Source organism: Papio anubis, chromosome 5, assembly GCF_008728515.1.
Source record: "Papio anubis isolate 15944 chromosome 5, Panubis1.0, whole genome shotgun sequence".
NCBI classification, from domain to species: domain Eukaryota; kingdom Metazoa; phylum Chordata; class Mammalia; order Primates; family Cercopithecidae; genus Papio; species Papio anubis.
The window spans coordinates 41,359,009-41,384,167 of record NC_044980.1 but is presented as its reverse complement, the minus strand read 5'-3'; the positions used below and the strand labels follow the sequence as shown (position 1 = coordinate 41,384,167).

The 25,159-nt window shown below is 37.2% G+C and overlaps 1 long non-coding RNA gene across 1 annotated transcript; it reads left to right on the top strand.

The window, feature by feature from the left end:
* The first annotated feature begins 753 nt into the window (after nucleotides 1-753).
* Nucleotides 754-13,403, top strand: LOC116274891. The gene is made up of 2 exons (XR_004183702.1): nucleotides 754-1,011; nucleotides 13,137-13,403. It is a non-coding gene; the product is annotated as an uncharacterized LOC116274891 (long non-coding RNA).
* Nucleotides 13,404-25,159: the final 11,756 nt, after the last annotated feature.

Sequence of the window (25,159 nt, the reverse complement as noted above, 5' to 3'; positions counted from 1 at the left end):
TTACTAGCAAATTCATGGTTAATCAATATCTCAGCCTGTGATTGAGGTAGCCCCGATAAGATCTACTGGTTCTCTAAATGCATGAGATAGTTTTGTTTGTAGGAAAAAGAGTAAATGGTACTTTAAAAGGAAGACAAGTGAACAAGTAAAACAAAACTTATGTACTGCCTTGCAAATGTACAGCCATGTATATGTATTGTCTCTTTTAATAATCACAGCATTCCTATGAAGTATACATTATCATTTTCATTTTGAAGATAAAACATCTCTAGCATCACTTTTTGGATAAGTTTCTATTGAAGGATAACATACATAGAGCAATGTGAACAAATGAGTGTATAATTCAATTTGTTCTTACATGCCTTTTAGCCATCATCTGGATCTGGATTTAGAACATTTTCAGCATCCCAGTAGCTTCATTTGTGCCCTCTCATGGTCAAGAGAGAGGTCTAGCCTACAGATGGAACCTATGAGATCTGGACAAAATCATCAAGGGAGTGCCATCACAGTAGGAGAAAAAAACATTTGAGTGCAGAAGTTCTAGGAGACAATTTAAAATAAAGGAGTCTCATGCAAGTACTACTTGTGAGACCCATGTTACACACAGAATAGGTTTTATTGGGAAATATCTCACAAATGGAGACATAGCAGAGCACACATGATCCCCTAAGCTCTCATCTCCACAGACAGGACTCCAGAAGAAGAACACCACTCCCCCAGCACTCTAGTATGTGTAAGAATAGGTAGGAACACTTAAGATTCCTAGGTAACCATGGAAACTTCCTCCTTAAGGGAATGACTCTCCTAGAAGAAGGTGGTATCTGCTAGTTCTTTCATTTAGTTAATTCAGCCTTGCTAAACTACCAAAAGAGAAGAAATAAGCCTCCAGAACATTCTAGATGTCTCTCCTTGCCTAAAGAAGAAGCAGTATCAAGGAGTTGAGAGCAATCAATTATTTCAAACGCTGCTGATAGGTCAAGTAAAAGAACTGAGGATTGGATTTAGTAACAGGTAGGTCATTGACCATATAGACAAAGCCAGTTTTAGTGGAGCACTGGAGGAAATGCCTTAGTAGGATAAAATTAAGAGCAGTTGGAGAAGAGGAATTGGAAATAGTGACTATAAAGAACACTTGCAAAGAGTTTTGCTGTCAAAGGCAGATAAAAAAAAATGGGTGACTTAGCTGGCAGGGTAAATGAGATCAAGCACAGTTTTTCTTCTTAATATAAAAAATAAAACATTAAATCAGCCTGCTTACAGGAATGATGCAGAAGAGAGCAAAAACTGATAGGAGTAAAGGGAGACAGCAATGTCCTCAGTGAGACGATTTGGGATCTTGTGCACAAGAAGGGCGTATGACTTCAGAGAGAGTGGAAAAGTTGATCTATCATAACAAGTTTGAAGACAGATTGCATGTGGAAAGATGATGGAAGGACGGGTAGATGTGGTGGTGCTGGTGGTGGAGAGTGGGTCCATGGAAGTTCTCCTCTGATTTCTTCAATCTTCTTAGAGAACTCAGAAGCAAGGTCACCACCTGAAAATGAGGATGACAAGAAGGTGTTGGAAATTTGGAGGGAAGATAAGAGGCACGAAATAATCATCTGAAATTATATGCTATTGAAAATAATTGCTAAGCCATTCTCAGTGGACTCACACTAGGAGTATAGTAGCATTTGTCAGAAAATTAAGCAGCTAAAAACCTAAACATTATTCACCCAGAAAAAAATATGGGCATGCCTGAACTCATTACTCCCACATAGGCCAAACTTGACAGTTTTCTTCTGTAACTTAACATTTAAGATGTTGAATTACAACATGTTTGCTATGTTTGCCTTCATTACAATATTTTACATTGACTATTGAGAACTATAAGCCAATTTCCTTTTAGACTCTTGACATTTTGCTATTAGTTACTGTTTAACAAGAGCCATAACAACTGTGCAGCACCTCCAGGGAAAGGGTGGATATGTATGTTTCTGGCAGGATAGAAGAAACGCTACTTGTTAGCTTGTTTCTTCTATTTCCTTTTGTTAATTTTTGTTTCTACCAGGATGAAAAATCTAGACGTCTTTGCTTCATTTTGGTGACTGTATTAAAAGGAGACCATCTAAGTCTACTGAGATAGCTCGGTGTTCCCTTACAGGCACATTCGTCAAGTTAAAATCTGGGTCTTCCCCCCTCATGAAGAAGACAAAGGAAATTGTATTTTCAGGTCTGTCTTGATGCATCCATAAAAAGAAGGAGCAATATTTTTTCTGTTCCTGAAAAACATGAAAGTGCCTCTATTTCAGCTGTCACTGTGGAACAAAATAGGAAAGACTGGCTGAGCTTTACAGATTTATTTCATTTTGATCATTTCATATGTTTCAATAAGATGCTAGATTTGGTTGTTTTTTTTTTAATTTATTTATTATTATTATACTTTAAGTTGTAGGGTACATGTGCATAACGTGCAGGTTTGTTACATATGTATACTTGTGCCATGTTGGTCTGCTGCACCCATCAACTCGTCATTTACATCAGGTATAACTCCCAATGCAATCCCTCCCCCCTCCCCCCTCCCCCCTCCCCATGATAGGCCCCGGTGTGTGATGTTCCCCTTCCTGAGTCCAAGTGATCTCATTGTTCAGTTCCCACCTAAGTGAGAACATGCGGTGTTTGGTTTTCTGTTCTTGTGATAGTTTGCTAAGAATGATGGTTTCCAGCTGCATCCATGTCCCTACAAAGGATGCAAACTCATCCTTTTTTATGGCTGCATAGTATTCCATGGTGTATATGTGCCACATTTTCTTAATCCAATCTGTCACTGATGGACATTTGGGTTGATTCCAAGTCTTTGCTATTGTGAATAGTGCTGCAATAAACATACGTGTGCATGTGTCTTTATAGCAGCATAATTTATAATCCTTTGGGTATATCCCCAGTAATGGGATGGCTGGGTCATATGGTACATCTAGTTCTAGATCCTTGAGGAATCGCCATACTGTTTTCCATAATGGTTGAACTAGTTTACAATCCCACCAACAGTGTAAAAGTGTTCCTATTTCTCCACATCCTCTCCAGCACCTGTTGTTTCCTGACTTTTTAATGATCGCCATTCTAACTGGTGTGAGATGGTATCTCATTGTGGTTTTGATTTGCATTTCTCTGATGGCCAGTGATGATGAGCATTTTTTCATGTGTTTGTTGGCTGTATGAATGTCTTCTTTTGAGAAATGTCTATTCATATCCTTTGCCCACTTTTTGATGGGGTTGTTTGTTTTTTTCTTGTAAATTTGTTTGAGTTCTTTGTAGGTTCTGGATATTAGCCCTTTGTCAGATGAGTAGATTGCAAAAATTTTCTCCCATTCTGTAGGTTGCCTGTTCACTCTGATGGTAGTTTCTTTTGCTGTGCAGAAGCTCTTTAGTTTAATGAGATCCCATTTGTCAATTTTGGCTTTTGCTGCCGTTGCTTTTGGTGTTTTAGACATGAAGTCTTTGCCCATGCCTATGTCCTGAATGGTACTACCTAGGTTTTCCTCTAGGATTTCTATGGTATTAGGTCTAACATTTAAGTCTCTAATCCATCGTGAATTAATTTTCGTATAAGGAGTAAGGAAAGGATCCAGTTTCAGCTTTCTACTTATGGCTAGCCAATTTTCCCAGCACCATTTATTAAATAGGGAATCCTTTCCCCATTTCTTGTTTCTCTCAGGTTTGTCAAAGATCAGATGGCTGTAGATGTGTGGTATTATTTCTGAGGACTCTGTTCTGTTCCATTGGTCTATATCTCTGTTTTGGTACCAGTACCATGGTGTTTTGGTTACTGTAGCCTTGTAGTATAGTTTGAAGTCAGGTAGCGTGATGCCTCCAGCTTTGTTCTTTTGACTTAGGATTGTCTTGGAGATGCGGGCTCTTTTTTGGTTCCATATGAACTTTAAAGCAGTTTTTTCCAATTCTGTGAAGAAACTCATTGGTAGCTTGATGGGGATGGCATTGAATCTATAAATTACCTTGGGCAGTATGGCCATTTTCACGATATTGATTCTTCCTATCCATGAGCATGGTATGTTCTTCCATTTGTTTGTGTCCTCTTTTATTTCACTGAGCAGTGGTTTGTAGTTCTCCTTGAAGAGGTCCTTTACATCCCTTGTAAGTTGGATTCCTAGGTATTTGATTCTCTTTGAAGCAATTGTGAATGGAAGTTCATTCATGATTTGGCTCTGTGTTTGTCTGTTATTGGTGTATAAGAATGCTTGTGATTTTTGCACATTAATTTTGTATCCTGAGACTTTGCTGAAGTTGCTTATCAGCTTAAGGAGATTTTGGGCCGAGACAATGGGGTTTTCTAAATATACAATCATGTCATCTGCAAACAGGGACAATTTGACTTCTTCTTTTCCTAACTGAATACCCTTGATTTCTTTCTCTTGCCTGATTGCCCTAGCCAGAACTTCCAACACTATGTTGAATAGGAGTGGTGAGAGAGGGCATCCCTGTCTTGTGCCAGTTTTCAAAGGGAATTTTTCCAGTTTTTGCCCATTCAGTATGATATTGGCTGTGGGTTTGTCATAAATAGCTCTTATTATTTTGAGGTACGTTCCATCAATACCGAATTTATTGAGCGTTTTTAGCATGAAGGGCTGTTGAATTTTGTCAAAAGCCTTTTCTGCATCTATTGAAATAATCATGTGGTTCTTGTCTTTGGTTCTGTTTATATGCTGGATTATGTTTATTGATTTGCGAATGTTGAACCAGCCTTGCATCCCAGGGATGAAGCCCACTTGATCATGGTGGATAAGCTTTTTGATGTGTTGCTGAATCCAGTTTGCCAGTATTTTATTGAGGATTTTTGAATCGATGTTCATCAGGGATATTGGTCTAAAATTCTCTTTTTTTGTTGTATCTCTGCCAGGCTTTGGTATGAGGATGATGATGGCCTCATAAAATGAGTTAGGGAGGATTCCCTCTTTTTCTATTGATTGGAATAGTTTCAGAAGGAATGGTACCAACTCCTCCTTGTACCTCTGGTAGAATTCAGCTGTGAATCCATCTGGTCCTGGACTTTTTTTGGTTGGTAGGCTATTAATTATTGCCTCAATTTCAGAGCCTACTATTGGTCTATTCAGGGATTCAACTTCTTCCTGGTTTAGTCTTGGAAGAGTGTAAGTGTCCAGGAAATTATCCATTTCTTCTAGGTTTTCCAGTTTATTTGCGTAGAGGTGTTTATAGTATTCTCTGATGGTAGTTTGTATTTCTGTGGGGTCAGTGGTGATATCCCCTTTATCATTTTTAATTGCATCGATTTGATTCTTCTCTCTTTTCTTCTTTATTAGTCTTGCTAGTGGTCTGTCAATTTTGTTGATCTTTTCAAAAAACCAACTCCTGGATTCATTGATTTTTTGGAGGGTTTTTTGTGTCTCTATCTCCTTCAGTTCTGCTCTGATCTTAGTTATTTCTTGCCTTCTGCTAGCTTTCGAATGTGTTTGCTCTTGCTTCTCTAGTTCTTTTAATTGCAATGTTAGAGTGTCAATTTTAGATCTTTCCTGCTTTCTCTTGTGGGCATTTAGTGCTATAAATTTCCCTCTACACACTGCTTTAAATGTGTCCCAGAGATTCTGGTATGTTGTATCTTTGTTCTCATTGGTTTCAAAGAACATCTTTATTTCTGCCTTCATTTCGTTATGTACCCAGTAGTCATTCAGGAGCAGGTTGTTCAGTTTCCATGTAGTTGAGCGGTTTTGATTGAGTTTCTTAGTCCTGAGTTCTAGTTTGATTGCACTGTGGTCTGAGAGACAGTTTGTTATAATTTCTGTTCTTGTACATTTGCTGAGGAGTGCTTTACTTCCAATTATATGGTCAATTTTGGAGTAAGTACGATGTGGTGCTGAGAAGAATGTATATTCTGTTGATTTGGGGTGGAGAGTTCTATAGATGTCTATTAGGTCTGCTTGCTGCAGAGATGAGTTCAATTCCTGGATATCCTTGTTAACTTTCTGTCTTGTTGATCTGTCTAATGTTGACAGTGGAGTGTTGAAGTCTCCCATTATTATTGTATGGGAGTCTAAGTCTCTTTGTAAGTCTCTAAGGACTTGCTTTATGAATCTGGGTGCTCCTGTATTGGGTGCATATATATTTAGGATAGTTAGCTCTTCCTGTTGAATTGATCCCTTGACCATTATGTAATGGCCTTCTTTGTCTCTTTTGATCTTTGATGGTTTAAAGTCTGTTTTATCAGAGACTAGGATTGCAACCCCTGCTTTTTTTTGTTCTCCATTTGCTTGGTAAATCTTCCTCCATCCCTTTATTTTGAGCCTATGTATGTCTCTGCATGTGAGATTGGTCTCCTGAATACAGCAGACTGATGGGTCTTGACTCTTTATCCAGTTTGCCAGTCTGTGTCTTTTCATTGGAGCATTTAGTCCATTTCCATTTAAGGTTAAGATTGTTATGTGTGAACTTGATCCTGCCATTATGATATTAACTGGTTATTTTGCTCATTAGTTGATGCAGTTTCTTCCTAGCATCAATGAACTTTACATTTTGGCATGTTTTTGCAATGGCTGGTACCGGTTGTTCCTTTCCATGTTGAGTGCTTCCTTCAGGGTCTCTTGTAAGGCAGGCCTGGTGGTGACAAAATCTCTAAGCATTTGCTTATCTGTAAAGGATTTTATTTCTCCTTCACTTATGAAACTTAGTTTGGCTGGATATGAAATTCTGGGTTTAAAATTCTTTTCTTTAAGAATGTTGAATATTGGCCCCCACTCTCTTCTGGCTTGGAGAGTTTCTGCCGAGAGATCTGCTGTGAGTCTGATGGGCTTCCCTTTGTGGGTAACCCGACCTTTCTCTCTGGCTGCCCTTAAGATTTTTTCCTTCATTTCAACTTTGGTGAATCTGGCAATTATGTGTCTTGGACTTGCTCTTCTCGAGGAGTATCTTTGTGGTGTTCTCTGTATTTCCTGGATTTGAATGTTGGCCTGCCCTACTAGGTTGGGGAAGTTCTCCTGGATGATATCCTGAAGAGTGTTTTCCAACTTGGTTCCATTTTCCCCCTCACTTTCAGGCACCCCAATCAGACGTAGATTTGGTCTTTTTACATAATCCCATACTTCTTGCAGGCTTTGTTCATTTCTTTTTCTTCTTTTTTCTTTTGGTTTCTCTTCTCGCTTCATTTCAGTCATTTGATCCTCAATCGCTGATACTCTTTCTTCCAGTTGATTGAGTCAGTTACTGAAGCTTGTGCATTTGTCACGTATTTCTCGTGTCATGGTTTTCATCTCTTTCATTTCGTTTAGGACCTTCTCTGCATTAATTAGTCTAGCCGTCAATTCTTCCACTTTTTTTTCAAGATTTTTAGTTTCTTTGCGCTGGGTACGTAATTCCTCCTTTAGCTCTGAGAAATTTGATGGACTGAAGCCTTCTTCTCTCATCTTGTCAAAGTCATTTTCCGTCCAGCTTTGATCCGTTGCTGGCGATGAGCTGCACTCCTTTGCCGGGGGAGATGTGCTCTTATTTTTTGAATTTCCAGCTTTTCTGCCCTGCTTTTTGCCCATCTTTGTGGTTTTATCTGCCTCTGGTCTTTGATGATGGTGATGTACTGATGGGGTTTTGGTGTAGGTGTCCTTCCTGTTTGATAGTTTTCCTTCTAACAGTCAGGACCCTCAGCTGTAGGTCTGTTGGAGATTGCTTGAGGTCCACTCCAGACCCTGTTTGCCTGGGTATCAGCAGCAGAGGCTGCAGAAGATAGAATATTTCTGAACAGCGAGTGTACCTGTCTGATTCTTGCTTTGGAAGCTTCCTCTCAGGGGTGTACTCCACCCTGTGAGGTGTGGGGTGTCAGACTGCCCCTAGTGGGGGATGTCTCCCAGTTAGGCTACTCAGTCTGAGTAGGCAGTCTTGAGCAGGCAGTCTGTCCCTTCTCAGATCTCAACCTCCGTGTTGGGAGATCCACTGCTCTCTTCAAAGCTGTCAGACAGAGTCGTTTGCGTCTGCAGAGGTTTCTGCTGCTTTTTGTTGTTGTTGTTGTTGTTGTTGTTGTGTAGCTGTGCCCTGTCCCCAGAGGTGGAGTCTACAGAGACAGGCAGGTTTCCTTGAGCTGCTGTGAGCTCCACCCAGTTCCAGCTTCCCAGCAGCTTTGTTTACCTACTTAAGCCTCAGCAATGGCGGGCGCCCCTCCCCCAGCCTCGCTGCTGCCTTGCCGGTAGATCACAGACTGCTGTGCTAGCAATGAGGGAGGCTCCGTGGGCGTGGGACCCTCCCGGCCAGGTGTGGGATATGATCTCCTGGTGTGCCTGTTTGCTTAAAGCGCAATATTGGGGTGGAAGTTACCCGATTTTCCAGGTGTTGTGTGTCTCAGTTCCCCTGGCTAGGAAAAGGGATTCCCTTCCCCCTTGCGCTTCCCAGGTGAGGCGATGCCTCGCCCTGCTTCAGCTCTCGCTGGTCAGGCTGCAGCAGCTGACCAGCACCGATTGTCCGGCACTCCCCAGTGAGATGAACCCAGTACCTCAGTTGAAAATGCAGAAATCACTGGTCTTCTGTGTCGCTCGCGCTGGGAGTTGGAGACTGGAGCTGTTCCTATTCGGCCATCTTGCTCCGCCCCCTAGATTTGGTTTTAAAATAAATATGAAAAATGTAACGGCAGATCCATTGGGTAAAACGTTTGGCTTGAATTCACAGTGGATGATAACATAGGAATATCAGATGTGGAGGGAATACATGAGAAGAAGAGCAATTTTATAAGCTAAAAAATAGTGGCCTCAGCATTTTTTAGGACCCTTAGTGCTTTGACTATTCTTCTTTTAATAATAAGTAGAGGATGAGTAGATTATACAGCAGTAATCTATTACAGTCAAAAATTCCAGAAAACCCATATAAGGCTTCCTGTAGTCTACAAACCATGTGAATGCGTACATAAAACTAAAGAGAACTCTAAGGAAGAAATATTATTGTACAGCAGTGCCTCCTGGCCTGTACAATAATACTCAGCCCATGTTGCATCAGTTTGCTAATATAAACATGATATTGACTACATTTTATATGGTAATAGTATACCTTCAAGAGGAAGATAAATTTGAGATGCCAATGATTTAAAGAGGAAAAACAATTTATATCATACTATACACAGGAGATTTCCTATCTGGATCATTCACTGATTTTTGAAGAGTTTGAAGTGACTACTGAAAGATCAGAATGAACTTTATCTTAGATATAACTTGTTAGAGTTATCAGACTAGAAACTTTAGAAAGAGTGCAGGTGGAGAAATACACTTATCAGAGACCTATCACTCCCAAAACTATTGCTTGAATTAGAATTTTTAATAAGGAACACTAAAACCTTGTAGGATATTTGACTTTTTCAAATCTTTGTATAAATTCAGTTGCATATATATGCATAAAATATATATAATACATGTTTCTAGTGATTTATTAGTTTTAGATGATAATATCTGTTTTAAGATTTATTCATGGCATAAACTTAAATACACTTTCCAAAGGAGCCCAGGACACTCATCCCCTCACGAAACTTACAATATTTTTCTTTTCTTGCCATATATGTTCTATTTTAATGTAGAGAGAGAAATAGAAACTTAAAGTTTCAGAAGTCTTGGCACACCCAAAAGCATACGTGGAGGTTTGTATCCTACATTACATATAATTACTATTTTTTCAAATTATGTTTTGGTGGGAGCTTATCCAGATTAGCTGTAGAGCAAAGGAATGTTGAGGCAGGAAGTAACCCTAGAGAGGGTCAGGGCTTTAGGCCAACTGAACTTGTTTTATGAGTAAAGAAATTCTCCTGGGGAAGTTAAAGGTCATCAACAGTGTTACATTATTGTATAGCACGGTCTCTGTCTTCCGTTGTATAGGATATGTGGGAAAGATATACCAAGTATATGTAAAGACGGACTTGGGGTCAGGCTAGTCCACATTAAAATCTCTGCTAAACTAATAGCTATGTAATGAGTGTTATTCAGCTTTTCTGAAACCCAGCTCCTATATCTTAAATCAAAGACAATAAATAGCAGAATACATAGAGTTGTAATGAGAATTAATGGAGGTAATCAGTGTAATAGGTCATAGCACATACAAAATACATAATAACACAGGAAATGTATAAATCTACTATGCTAAAATGCCCAATGGTATTGTAATAGAGAATAAAATAGTCTTCTATAAATAGCTTAACAGTTAAATTTCAGTGGCGTTTTATGAAAAAATTCTTCAGACTCTTTATATTTATGACGTTCATTAGTTGCACAGGGTTGAATACGAGGCACTTATGTACTCTACGTGTCTCTGCAAAACCAAACCACTATGAAGGAGGTCTGTGCAGATGAAACAGTGGGTGATCCTATGCACCTATTTGCAATGCAAATGAACATGATATATATTCATATGCACTTGACTGAAAAAACTTGAAGTAAACTGGCCCTCTTGATTTATCCTTTTTCATTAATTGAATCTGGTAATACTAAAATCAGATCTTAACATCTTCAGTGAATAGATTATCATTTTAAATACAGACAAAATATAAGAAAAACACTATATTGTACTTTTATTTGTTTGAATTTAGTCGATCCAGTTGTTCAGTCTCTGCATGTAAGAATTCTGAACCTGAACATCAAGCATATTTTTGCAAAGTACACCCAGCAAGATACCAACCAAGAGTTATGACCAACTGGCACCAAAACAACTCTTTTTGGCTGATAGGCAAATTGTACTTGGATCAGGGAGAAAGTCAAAGCACTGAAGATTCTCTCACAGCATGCTAAATAGCAAATAGTTTCATTCTTCAGAAAAGGGGCTCCTTCCTCAAAGCCTCCTTGTAAACAAATAACCCAAACCACATACAGACAGCAATGGCTCTTACTGGAGCAAGTTTTTAAGCAATATTTAAAAGTTTCTTCAGGCTGGGTGCAGTGGCTCATGCCAGTAATCCCAGCACTTTGGGAGACCATGGCAGGTGGATCACTTGAGGTCAGGAGTTCAAGACCAGCCTCGCTAACATGATGAAACTCCATCTCTACTAAAAATACCAAAATTTGCCCTGCATGGTGGCACATGCCTTTAATCCCAGCTACTCAGGGGGCTGAGGGAAGAGAACTGCATGAACCCAGGAGGTGGTGGTTGTAGTGAACTGAGATCGCGCCATTGTACTCCAGCCCAGGCAAGAAAGCAAGACTTCATCTTAAAAAAAAAAAAAAAAAAAAAAAATTCTTCAAAAAGGGGCTTAAAAGTTTTAAAGAACTATTACCGCTATTGCACCTTGGGGTCCATTTAAATTTATTGTATCGTTTCAAGTCCTCTGAGAAACAGATGCCAAAATGAATTAAATGTCTGAAGGATTTATGGGAAAAAACACCTGTGAACGATATAGGAGAAAGAAGCAAGCAAGGGAGCCTTCATACCAAGCTGCAGGTTTAGCATCTGTCTAAGGAAGAAGGAAGAAAGAGTGATTGCGTACAAGGAGCCTCAGAGTGTAATGAAGCTCTGCTAGTATCTCAATGAGATCAAGAGGGAGAGCTAGACCAAAAATTCACCTGCAGATTCTAGTGTCAGGCAGAAATGGCCCAGCTCTAGTAACCAGTTGTTGGCTGGGAGCAGCCTGCAAGAAACTGTGGCCTTGGCAAATACATTATGATCCAACATATTTTTGAATTGTTGTCCACTGGAGACTGTCAGCCAGTCCCAGTACTTGCAGACAGTTCTCTCGAAGGGATATGGGAGTAGTGCATCTTCATAGCTACCACAGATGCCTCCCTAAAACACTACCCACAAGGATTCTCTAATAGGGCTTCTTAGAAAGACAAGAGAGTTAAGAACAATTAAAACAGTTATATGCAGCTTTCCATATATAGTATTATAGACAATACATTACAGGCAATAGTTAGGGCTCTGATGTTAATTTCCAGTTCCTATTAAATAAATTGATAAAAACCCTTGGTCTGGCATGGCTTAAAAGACTGTAATTGCTTCAGTTGTGGTACAGCTCAGGTTTCTTTCTTAGCCATTTGTGGTCCAGGTTTCCTTCATATGAGTTTCATGCAGTTATAGGCTGAAATGGATTTTCCACTGAATAATTGACTATATTACTAATACCACTACAGAAATGATCAGTTCAACTGCATAAAGTTCTTATCTCATAAACTTTTCCGTAACTATTTTCATAGTCTATTCATATAACTTTTCATACACTATTTCAATCACTTCGTGACTCCTTTATTTTATAAAACTTAAAGATTATTCTTTGTTCTTTCTCGACAATTACTATGTGGAAATGGTGACTTCCCATATAAGATCTTGTGAATTCATGACTATTTTTCTTCTAATAATAAGCAGAGGATAAGTAGGTCATTCAACAGTAATCTACTATAGTCCAAAATTCCAGAAAACCCATATAAGGCTTCCTGTAGTCTACAACTATGGGAATGTATGCATAAAACTAAAGAGTACTCTGAGGAGGAAATGATATGTTTGTGTCATATGATGATGACTTCCATATAAGAGCCTATGAAGTTCTCCTGTTACTTATTGAGCTGCTTCTGTTGTTCTGCACACAGAGAAGTGTAGAGCATTCAAGAGGAAATGTTATTACTTCTTCTTTGAAATTCACTAAGGGGCAATAATTCTAGTATTTCCTCAGTAAATCCTGTATCTAAATGAATCAACAAAGCACAGGCTGTCTCTTGAGCTAAACTTTTTACCATGATGGTATAATCTAACCTTAACCTAGAATGTGCCAAGAATTTCAACAACTCCTCCACAGGAAAGAATGTATTCTGTTACAAGATTCCTCCCTGACTTATGCTGAGATAATTCTCTGCCAAGCAAGCACAGAAATCAGGTGCCAGCCCTTATAAGAAATGTAAGAGATTAATCTATAATGGGAGTTGGAATAGTGACCAGCTTTATTCCACTTTGTATCCTTCCTTTCCCCAAAGTATGCGAATCAATTGGGTCTATATGAACCTGAGAGAAGCCTTGTGAGGATTTTTAACACAACTACCATTCTCTATGACTCATTTTTGCTTTAATCGTATTAGGACACACCAAGAAAGGTGGATTAATAGCAAGGCCAAATTTTAATGTAAACAATTCCTATTGAAAAAAAGACTTTTAATCCTTTGCTTTGTGTGTTAATGAAAGTTATCTTTCAGTTTCAGATTGCTTCAAGAGTTTATCACAGTTCTTGGACTACACAGCTTGGTCACATTGCCTTATGCAGAGAAGAGGTGGAGAAAATGTCTAAAGCAGGCAGCCAGTTGCCTCTTTTAGTTTTTTCCTTTTGCAATACTTTCAATGACCCGTTTCTTAAACTAAAGCAGAAGTATTACTTTCATCTTTATACAAATCATTGCTTTTTAAAATATTACAAAGTTGTCCTTATCACTAAAAAATTTAATAAAACTAATATAAAGAGTGAATTTATAAAGTTTTACATACTCATTGGGAAAAAGTCAAACATTACAACAAAGTGTGTAAAAAAAAGAGAGAGAGTGACTAGTCATCTTTTTCCACTTCCCTCTTCTCCCATTTCCACCCTTTCAGGGTAACTGGATCTTTTGCCATGCATTTTTATAAAAGTTCATTCATATTTTAGTTATTTTGCTGCAACTGTTTTTCTTTAACAACATATCACTGACAGACAACTATATTAGTGAATATTTGTCAATCTCATTCTTTTAATAGTTGTATAACATTCTATTGTACGAACTTTTAATTTAAGTGATCTATATTAATGAGTATTTTAATTGTCACTAATTTCCCTCTATTACCATTAAAACTGGAAGAAGTATCTTTTTCCCTATGTCTTTGCACTAGAGTAAACATCACTGTAAGATAATCCTAGAAGTGAAACTGATTAATCAAAGGGTATCCAGAATTTAAATTTTGATATATATTGCCAAATTGCCTTATTAAAATATTACTAACCATACATTTCCATAATCCTATGTACGTTTATCGTTTCCCATGCACTTGTCATCCCTGGGTGTTATCAATCTTTTTGATGTGTTGCATTTCCCATTTGTAAATCACTGAAATCATGAATACCTTCAGGATATATTTTTAAATATGGAAATACGGTTTCACCTGCTTAAGCTTTCTAAGGTTAGGCAATATTTTGATGCATATTTTATAAACCAAAAACTAAGAGGTAGAAAAAATGACTCCACTAAATAGACGATGCCATCAGCTGTTACAAGTAGTTTGCTATTCAGTTTTCCCCAAACTGGTAGGAATTCAAACAGTTAGTAGTGGTGATCGCAAAGTTACTTTCAATGTTACATTATTTTCAACCTTTCAAGATTGGGTTTGCTAAAGTGAAAATAGCACAGGCTTTGAAGTCAGAACTAAGATCAAATTCCTGCTCTCATTCTTAATGGGTGAACACTCTGAGCCTTAATTTCCTTAAATGAAGAATAGTTGTGCTTTGTCCTATCTCACAGTAGAGTTAAATATGTAAACAGCTATGAGGAACAAATAGACAAATATGCCATATAAAAATTAAACATTTATTCATAAAAACAATATACCATTTTAAAAAGTCGAAAGACAACAAATGTGGGACCATTTTAAAATTTGCTTCCTTCATAATAAATATACACTTCTAAAAGCAGAGTTTCTGTATAAAAGGATACATGCATTTGAGTTTATAAATATGCCAAACTGTTCTGAAAATAAGTTTTACCTATCTGTATTCTCAATTGACATTGAAAAAAAAGTCTTTGTCTCCACATCCTGACTGATATGTGCACTACTGACAAATTTTTCCCAACTTGATAGGTTTAAAAAAAGTTCCTTGTTGTGATTTACATTTTTTTAACAGTGAATTAATGTGAATATCTTTTCATGTTTATAATAATTTATTTTTGTTTTTCTGTAAATTTTCTGTTCTTAACTATTTTTGAAATATTTATTTTCCTGTTGAGCTGTTTCTAAATCAGTTTTTAAGGTCTCTTATATGTTAACTAAATTTTTCTTGTTTTATCTGTTGCAAATAATTGTTCATTCTATATTCTTTGATGTTTGATTTTTTTACCATGGGGGATATATTTAATATCAAATAAAATTCTTGACTATACAGACAAACATATATATTATGACAAACCTAAACCTGCATATAATTACTTTTTTCCAGTGCAAAGTATACATTACCTGTGATAAATCCAGGTAGGAAGTATAAAAGGTTAAATTTCTTATCATTGGGGAAAACATGTTAATGTTGTTTTGAGGTAATCAGCTGCCCTATTTTGTAATTATATAGATATATAGATTAATAAAAATGATAATATAAGTTACCTTAATATTTGACATACAATCTATTTCAAAATGTGAAATTTTGAGGGAGAAATGAAACTGAAACAACTACTTTGTTTTTAAAAATGTATGACCGTTTAATTCATTTGTGTGACTATATAAATAGGTTGTAATAAATGAGTTTGTTGCTCATCTCAAATAAATATTTGAATTTTGACAAGACCATTCTGCAAAAAAGCCTCAGCCAAAAGAAGGGATTTTATAATTGCTTTTAAGAGGCTCAGAAGGATAAAGTTAGGGTAGAGCAGCATGAGGTGAGAGTGGGGAATTTTATCAGAAAAATTTTGAAGACCCTGATTCTCGCCACAAAAAATTGAGCTGCTGATTCTACCAGTCTTATTATAGCCACATTCAATCATTCAATTGTACTAATGCTAATTATTTCTGTAAATTTATTTTCAGAGAGTGATCTAAAGGGTAAAAATCAGGCTCTAAGTTATGTTTTGACAGTTTTCAGTTTGGAACAACATTCATCACACATAAGGCAAGAAAGTATGGTTAAAATGGTTTATTAACTCTTGTGAATCATAAACATAAAAGAAACAGTTGATGTATTTCTAGTAAATGTAATAAACTCCAAGATAATGCAGTACTTAGGTCAATCTTTTACATCAAGTAATCCCAGGAAAACTGGAGATTGTAAATAAATCTCAGATATCTTGCTCATTTTAGTTTTTGTTTATCTGGATGCATTTTGCTCAATCCCTGAAACTCATAGTTTCACAGACTCATTGAGATTTTCATGAACTATAAAAGCAATTAAATATTTAAATACAAAATTCTCAAATCCAAGATATTACTAAACTGAAAATTGCAAAAAATAAATTTGAACCAAAACTTTCTGTAGTAGTCATGAAGTAAGCAATTTATGTTTCTTAAAATTAAATTTTGCCAATGGCTTTGAATTAAGAAGAAGTTAAAGATGAATATGAGATTGCCCCTACTTTCTAGTAGCATTTTTTCCATTCAGGAATCTCCACGAAAATTTTAGAGGGAGGGAGGGCCTCTGGGTCTCATCTTATATAACATCATTGCCGCTATGTTATCCAGCCCACTACGTCTGGCCCCTATTAAGATGATCTTGAGAAACAATTTCTTTATGTATTAGTTTCAGAAGAATATGCACTTCTAAGAATAACTGCTTGGCTTTCACTTTATGAGTAACATACATGTTGTAAAGGATAATGTTTTTTTGATTGTTATAGCCATGAAGAAGCACAGAGCCAAGCTAAGAGCCCACTTCTAGCAAATGAACAGGATGTTATGATACACATTACAAGAGCTAACTATCCCTGCTGGTTATCTCAGTTTTATATCCTGTTTTTCTTACATTCTCATTTTCTCACCTGTTTTATTTATTTATCTCTTTGGTTTATATGTATTTCTAAAAGCCATCTCAAATCTTCTTTTAGAAGAAAGGGATAGAAAAACATTAAATATACCACTGATTAAGGTTAATAAATAACAACATAGATGATAAGGATATACACAGATTAAGAACTCTGACATATTGGTTTGGAATATTATCTAAGTCTACATAAACAAGGTGATTGTTATGCATCAACCACTTTGTTTTATCCAGGCTTTTTATCATGTTGAAATTATTAATAAATCAATTCATACCTCATCTCATACTATATAATAAATGCTTCTGTAATGTTGCTTGTGAATCAAGTTATTGTAAAGTGAATCATATATTTAATCTACTAGAGAAATTTACCATTCAAACACTTCAGAAAGTACAGAATTTTAATATTCTATTGAGATTCAACTTCTTATATAGATGAGGTTTCTATTACACAGTTTCAGAATTTATGTTCCCTGACTTAAAAGAAAATAGAGTGTAAAAGCAAGGTAGAAGTCCTTGTTCTCTCATATACCCAACCCTCTTACACTTTCCAAAATTTTCACTACCAACATTTTCCTAGATAAAATCATTTAATAGTTTCATGTAATTTTTTCCAAATAATTAAAAAATAAATATTCATAAATAATGTGTGTAGCTATATGCATGCATAATATATAAAGATAGATAAAATAAGAAAGAATTGAACAGACACTTTTGAAAGAAAAGATCCGAAAAATCAGTAAACATGAAAAGGCATTCAAGTTCCTAAGAAATCAGGGGAATGTCAGTTTAAACCACGATGTAGTATGCTCCACAGGCACCGGAATGGCTAAAACAAAAAAAAGATGAAAAATACCAAGTGTTGGTAAGAATGTAAGCAATGAAATCTTTCATACACTGCTGGCAGAAGCACAAATTCATACAACCACTTTTGAACATCGTTTGGCTATATAAATATATATATATATATGTATATATACACACTCAAGAAAAATGTGAACGAACAGTCTCTAAAAGACATACAACAGAATGTCCATAGAACTATTTGTAATAACCAAAAATTGAAATCTACCCAAATACCCATAGATAGTAGTATTTTTGCTATCAAGTTGTTGCTGTCTTCTTCATATATGCTTCCTACATATTTCACATTGTATTACTTTTCTTTTAGCTTTATTTTCGATAATGAGCATCAGATTGCCCGAAAGATGAAATTCAACTTTTTTAAGCAAGGATTTGATAAGTTCTTAATACACTGAATTCTATACCGGGCTCCTCAATTGAAAACTCATCCTGAACCTCTTTTCCAAGCTCTCAAGAGTTCCCGAGCTGTCTTTCCTCCAGCAACGTCCCCATTCACTAGACAAGGAAATTTTGGATGAATGAGATGTGCCTGGCCATGGGCTGTGTTTCTTCTTCAGACCATTCTTAGTGATATCTCAGACTTTGGGGTTCCTAGCTGAAGTGTCCTGGAGTTCCAAGGTTGGGGAGGGAGAGATTGGCTAGAGCTTGGACATGTATGCTCCTATACACACATATATAGGATACCCTTGTTGAGCATAGTGGGAGCCAAGAGTGGGGAAAGTGGCAACGACTGGGGACTAAGAATCAAACTGAGGACCAGGCCTCCTTGCATGACTACCTTCTGGTGCAAAAATCTGAGAGGTCTGAGATATCTAAATTCAAACCTGTCCTTTCAGGTAATTATGAAGGTATATTTCTCAAGGTAAAAGAGGATAGAACACATTGTAGTCAACAATTCGTTAGACTGACAATACTTTAAAATATTAATATTTAGACTTACAGACTTACACTATGCGGGCTGCATTTGTCCTCTGGCTGTGACTCCCACAAATGTTAGAAGTGGGCCTACATGTGAGGTACTAAAATGCAATAGACTTTCTTACGTCCTCCCCTGCTACCACTACCATTAACTTGGTTCCTAGATATTGAAAGACAATATTAAGTTTTTGCCAAAGACAGATGCTTGTAGGGTGGTGGCTTGAAAACACAAATTGGGCAAGATGGTAGCGTGGCTATGTGGAGAAGTATGGAGTTGTCCACAGAATGCTCTTGTTTCACTGGACTATATCAATCTCATTGTGTGACTTGGTCTGGTTGATTTTCTTCTCTAAGCCACCTTCTTACTAATAAAGGATAATCACACCTTTTTCACGGGACTACTGTGAGAAAAAACTTACATAATTTATGTGATTTGTGCTTGCAATATTGCATAATGTTAAAAAAATATGGTAAACACTTTATGAAGCAAATAAAACTTGGACAATCTGATTTATTTTTGTCTACAACAGCTGAAACCTATTTTACTTAGCTTTTGAATTGTTTTATAAAGGTATCACTGTTTCATGTGGCTAGACAGCTCAGTCTTAGACCTGGTTCAGAAAGTGCTCTGGAGGACCAGTGGCTAGGAGAAAAATGCTGTTACCTTGCTAGTCATTTTGTTCCTCAATATAGTCCTTACTCTACCTAAGGAGTTTTTCCAGCCTGAAATTCTCCAATAGTTCATGCCCTCACTTGACCTTTTCTGGCTTCACTGGGTAGACATTGGGTAGGCAGAGCTGGGTTTTTTTCAAGCTCAAAAGGGTTCAGTGTTACTTCTCTTGGGCATCCACGATGCCCTCAGTCAAGCCTCATTAGCAAGTTACATTGAGAGTTTATTTAGTAATTGAAAATGATCTGTGTGCCTTTTATGAAGGAAAGCTGTTATGATAAACTTTCTCATACCTAGTCAGATTCATTTCTCATTTATATCTTTTTTTTTTGCTTTTATATTTTCGCTTCTTTTAAAAATTAAGAAGATAGAGGTAAAGAACAAAATCCTACTGTATGTGAAGATAGGAAGTAGCAAAGGATTGAAATGGAAAATGAAAGAAGGGATAGACATCCCTTTATTACACTGAGGCACCTGAATTCACTTCCTGGGAGTGTCGGCTGAATAAGTAGCACGTGTTGCTTGGAACTGGGATCCTACCACATCTAACAGACTCCAGGGCTTCTGCCATTTCCATTACTCTATGGCACCTAGCTGAAAGCTTATGGTCTTCCTCTATGTTGTGGTGACCACAACGGAACTGAATTTGACACTGGCAACAGCAGTTTATGAAGGAGTTTGATAAACTGGAGCACACACCAAGGAGGTAGCCCGGGACGGTGTAGGGTCAGCAAGTCTCATTGACTTCTCATATCAATGAGAAGTAGTGAAAACACCTGTGTGTGTTTGGTCTGGAGAAGAGGTAACTGGCAGTATGACATGTAAGTGTGTCTCATGAAACAAACACATTTAAATTTCTAATTTTTTCCCTGTAAGAGATAGAATCAGGTACAAAAAATAGAATAACAAATTCTTACTAACATATTTTTAACAGATAATGCAGTCATGTGGTCCAGTGAGGGAATTAGTGGGTTACTCATCAGTACAATTATTCAGAAAGCAGAAATCATCTCAGTGTTTCTAATTGTTTCATCATCTTTGATACATGATTGCCTATCAGATGGGTTTTTTAAACAGGCTTTTGCATTTAGTGAGAAGATAGAGAAAATAATGTCAATTTTTAAAAAATCTCCACATTTAAATTATTTAAAGGGGAATGTTTATTCATGAGTCTCCTTTGAGACCTGTTTTATTTTATTACTCTCTACCAGGTGGCTGTACATAATTTGGCACATTCCTGGCCTGGAACTTTCCTGTGGGTGAATCCACTAAAGAGCATAAAGGAGATCAGTTTTATTTATTCCTTCGAGTTTTTATAAACTCTGAATTGAAATACCTACTCTTTGAAATTCATAAAATAAACGGTAATTTTTGTTTTTGCTATCTTTATTATACTTTAAGTTCTAGGGTACATGTGCACAATGTGCAGGTTTGTTACATAGGTATACATGTGCCATGGTGGTTTGCTACACCCATTAACTCATTTACATTAGGCATTTCTCCTAATGCTATCCCTCCCCCATGCCCCCACCCCATGACAGGCCCTGGTGTATGCCATTCCCTGCCCTGTGTCCAAGTGTTCCCGTTGTTCAGTTCCCACCTATGAGTGAGAACATGTGGTGTTTGGTTTTCTGCCATTGCTATAGTTTGCTCAGAATGGTTACCAGCTTCATCCATGTCCCTACAAAGGGCATGAACTCATTCTTTGTTATGGCTGCATAGTATTCCATGGTGTATTTGTGCCACATTTTCTTAATCCAGTCTATCATTGATGGACATTTGGGTTGGTACCACGCCTTTGCTACTGTGAACAGTGCTGCAATAAACATATGTGTGCATGTGTCTTTATAGTAGTATGATTTATAATCCTTTGGGTATATACCTAGTAATGGGATCACTGGGTCAAATGGTATTTCTAGTTCTAGATCCTTGAGGAATCACCACACTGTTTTCCACAACAGTTGAATTAGTTTACACTCCCACCAACAGTGTAAAAGTGTTCCTATTTCTCCACATCCTCTCCAGCATCTGTTGTTTCCTGACTTTTTAATGATCGCCATTCTAACTGGTGTGAAATGGTATCTCATTGTGGTTTTGATTTGCATTTCTCTGATAACCAATGATGATGAGTGTTTTCTCATGTGTCTGTTGGCTGTATAAATGTCTTCTTTTGAAAAGTGTCTGTTCATATACTTTGCCCACTTTTTGATGGGGTTGATTTTTTCTTGTAAATTTGTTTAAGTTCCTTGTAGATTCTGGATATTAGCCCTTTGTCAGATGGGTAGATTGCAAAATATTTCTCCTTTTCTGTAGATTGCCTGTTCACTCTGATGGTAGTTTCTTTTGCTGTGCAGAAGCTCTTTAGTTTAATTTGATCCCATTTGTCTATTTTGGCTTTTGCTGCCATTGCTCTTGGTGTTTTAGTTATGAAGTCCTTGCCCATGCCTATGGCCTGAATGGTATTGCCTAGGTTTTCTTCTAGGGTTTTTATGGTTTTAGGTCTAACATTTAAGTCTTTAATCCATCTTGAATTAATTTTTGTATAAGGTGTAAGGAAGGGGTCCAGTTTCAGCTTTCTACATAATGGCTAGCCAGTTTTCCCAGCATCATTTATTAAATAGGGAATCCTTTCCCCATTTCTTGTTTTTGTCAGGTTTGTCAAAGATCAGATGGTTGTAGACGTGTGGTGTTATTTCTGAGGCCTCTGTTCCCTTCCACTGGTCTATATATCTGTTTTGGTACCAGTACCATGCTGTTTTGGTTACTATAGCCTTGTAGTATAGTTTGAAGTCAGGTAGCATGATGCCTCCAGCTTTGTTCTTTTGACTTAGGATTATCTTGGCAATGCGGGCTCTTTTTTGGTTCCATATGAACTTTAAAGTAGTTTTTTCCAATTCTATGAAGAAAGTCATTCGTAACTTGATGGGGATGGCATTGAATCTATAAATTACCTTGAGCAGTATGGCCATTTCACGATATTGATTCTTCCTATCCATGGGCCTGGAATGTTCTTCCATTTTTTTGTGTATCCTCTTTTATTTCGTTGAGCAGTGGTTTGTAGTTCTCCTTGAAGAGGTCCTTCGCATCTCTTGCAAGTTGGATTCCTAGGTATTTTATTCTCTTTGTAGCAATGCGAATGGGAGTTCACTCATCATTTGGCTCTCTGCTTTTCTGTTTTCGGTGTATAGGAATTCTTGTGATTTTTGCACATTGATTTCGTATCCTGAGGCTTTGCTGAAGTTGTTTATCAGCTTAAGGAGATTTCGTGCTGAGATGATGGGGTTTTCTAAATATACAATCATGTCATCTGCAAACAGGGACAATTTGACTTCCTCATTTCCTAATTGAATACCCTTTATTTCTTTCTCTTGCCTGATTGCCCTGGCAAGAACTTCCAACACCATGTAGAATAAGAGTGGTGAGAGAGGACATCCTTGTTTTGTGCCGGTTTTCAAAGGGAACGCTTCCAGTTTTTGCCCGTTCTTTATGATATTGACTGTGGGTTTGTCATAAATAGCTCTTATTATTTTGAGATACGTCCCATCAATACCTAGTTTATTGAGAGTTTTTAGCATGAAGGGCTATTGAATTTTGTTGAAGGCCTTTTCTGCATCTATAGAGATAATCACATGGTTTTTGACTTCGGTTCTGTTTATGTGATGGATTACGTTTACTGATTTGTGTATGTTGAACCAGTCTTGCATCCCAGGGATGAAGCCAACTTGATCTTGGTAGATAAGCGTTTTGATGTGCTGCTGCATTCTGTTTGCTGGTATTTTATTGAGGATTTTCACATTGATGTTCATCAGGGATATTGGTGTAAAATTTTCTTTTTTTTATTGTGTCTCTGCCAGACTTTGGTATCAGGATGATGCTGGCCTCATAAATTGAGTTAGGGAGGATTCCCTCTTTTTCTATTGATTGGAATAGTTTCAGAAGGAATGGCATCAGCTCCTCTTTGTAGCTCTCGTAGAATTCGGCTGTGAATCCATCTGGTCCTGGACTTTTTTTGGTTATTGGGCTATTAATCATTGCCTCAATTTCAGAGCCTGTTATTAGTTTATTCAGGGATTCAACTTCTTCCTGGTTTAGTCTTGGAAGGGTGTATGTGTCCAGGAATTTATCCATTTCTTCTAGATTTTCTAGTTTATTTACATAGATGAGTTTATAGTATTCTCTGATGTTAGTTTGTATTTCTGTGGGTATCGGTGGTGATATCCTCTTTATCATTTTTTATTGTGTGTATTTGATTCTTCTCTCTTTTCTTGTTTATTATTCTTGCTAGTGTTCTATCAATTTTGTTGATCTTTTCAAAAGAACCAGCTCCTAGATTCATTGATTTTTTTGGAGAGTTTTTTGTTTCTCTATCTCCTTCAGTTCTACTGTGATCTTAGTTACTTCTTGCTTTCTGCTAGCTTTTGAATTTCTTTGCTCTTGCTTCTCTAGTTATTTTAATTGTGATGTTAGGGTGTTGATTTTAGATCTTTCCTGCTTTCTCTTGAGGGCATTCAGTGCTTTAAATTTCCCTCTACACACTGCTTTAAATGTGTCCCAGAGATTCTGGTATGTTGTGTCTTTTTTCTCATTGATTTCAAAGAACATCTTTATTTCTGCCTTCATTTTGTTATTTACCCAGTAGTCATTCTGGGGCAGGTTGTTTGGTTTCCACATAGTTGTGCAGTTTTGAGTGAGTTTCTTAATCCTGAGTTCTAATTTAATTACACTGTGGTCTGAGAGACAGTTTGTTGTGATTTCTGTTCTTTTGCATTTGCTAAGGAGTGCTTTACTTCCAACTATGTGGAATAAGTGTGATGTGGTGCTGAGAAGAATGTATATTCTGTTGATTTGGGGTGGAGAGTTCTGTAGATGTCTATTAGGTCTGCTTGATACAGAGCTGAGTTCAAGTCCTGGATATCCTTGTTAACCTTCTGTCTTGCTGATCTGTCTAAAATTGACTGTGGGATGTTAAAGTCTCCCATTATTATTGTCTGAGAATCTAAGTCTCTTTGTAGGTCTCTAAGGAGTTGCTTTATGAATCTGGGTGCTCCTGTATTGGGTGCATATATATTTAGGATAGTTAGCTCTTCTTGTTGAATTGATCCCTTTACCATTATGTAGTGGCCTTCTTTGTCTCTTTTGATCTTTGTTGGTTTAAAGTCTTTTTTATCAGAGACTAGGATTGCAACCTCTGCTTTTTTGTGTTTTCCATTTGCTTGGTAGATCTTCCTCAATCCCTTTATTTTGAGTCTGTGTGTCTCTGCATGTGAGATGGGTATCCTGAGTGAAGTACACTGATGGGTCTTGACTCTTTATCTAATTTGCCAGTCTTTGTCTTTTTATTAGGGCATTTAACCTATTTACATTTAAGGTTAATATTGTTATGTGTGCATTTGATCCTGTCATTATGATGTTAGCTGGTTATTTTGCCTGTTAGCTGCAGTTTCTTCCTCACATTGATGGTCTTTACAATTTGGCATATTTCTGCAGTGGCTGGTATCAGTTGTTCCTTTCCATGTTTAGTGCTTCCTTCAGGAGCTCTTGTAAGACATGCATGGTGGTGACAATATCTCTCAGCCTTTGCTTGTCTGTAAAGGATTTTATTTGTCCTTTACTTATGAAGTTTAGTTTGTCTGGATATGAGATTCTGGGTTGAAAATTATTTTCTTTAAGAATGCTGAATATTGGTCCCCACTCTCTTCTGGATTGCAGAGTTTCTGCCAGGAGATCCACTGTTAGTCTGATGGGCTTCCCTTTGTGGGTATCCCGACCTTTCTCTCTGGCTGCTCTTAACAGCTTTTTCTTCATTTTGACCTTGGTGAATCTGATGATTACCTGTCTTGGGGTTGTTCTTGAGGATTATCTTCGTGGCATTCTCTGTATTTCCTGAATTTGAATGTTGGCCTGCCTTGCTAGTTTGGGGAAGTTCTCCTGGATAATATCCTGAAGAGTGTTTTCCAACTTGGCTCCATTCTCCCCATCACTTTCAGGTACACCAATCAGACATAGATTTGGTGTTTTCACATAGTCCCATATTTCTTGGAGGCTTTGTTCATTTCTTTTTA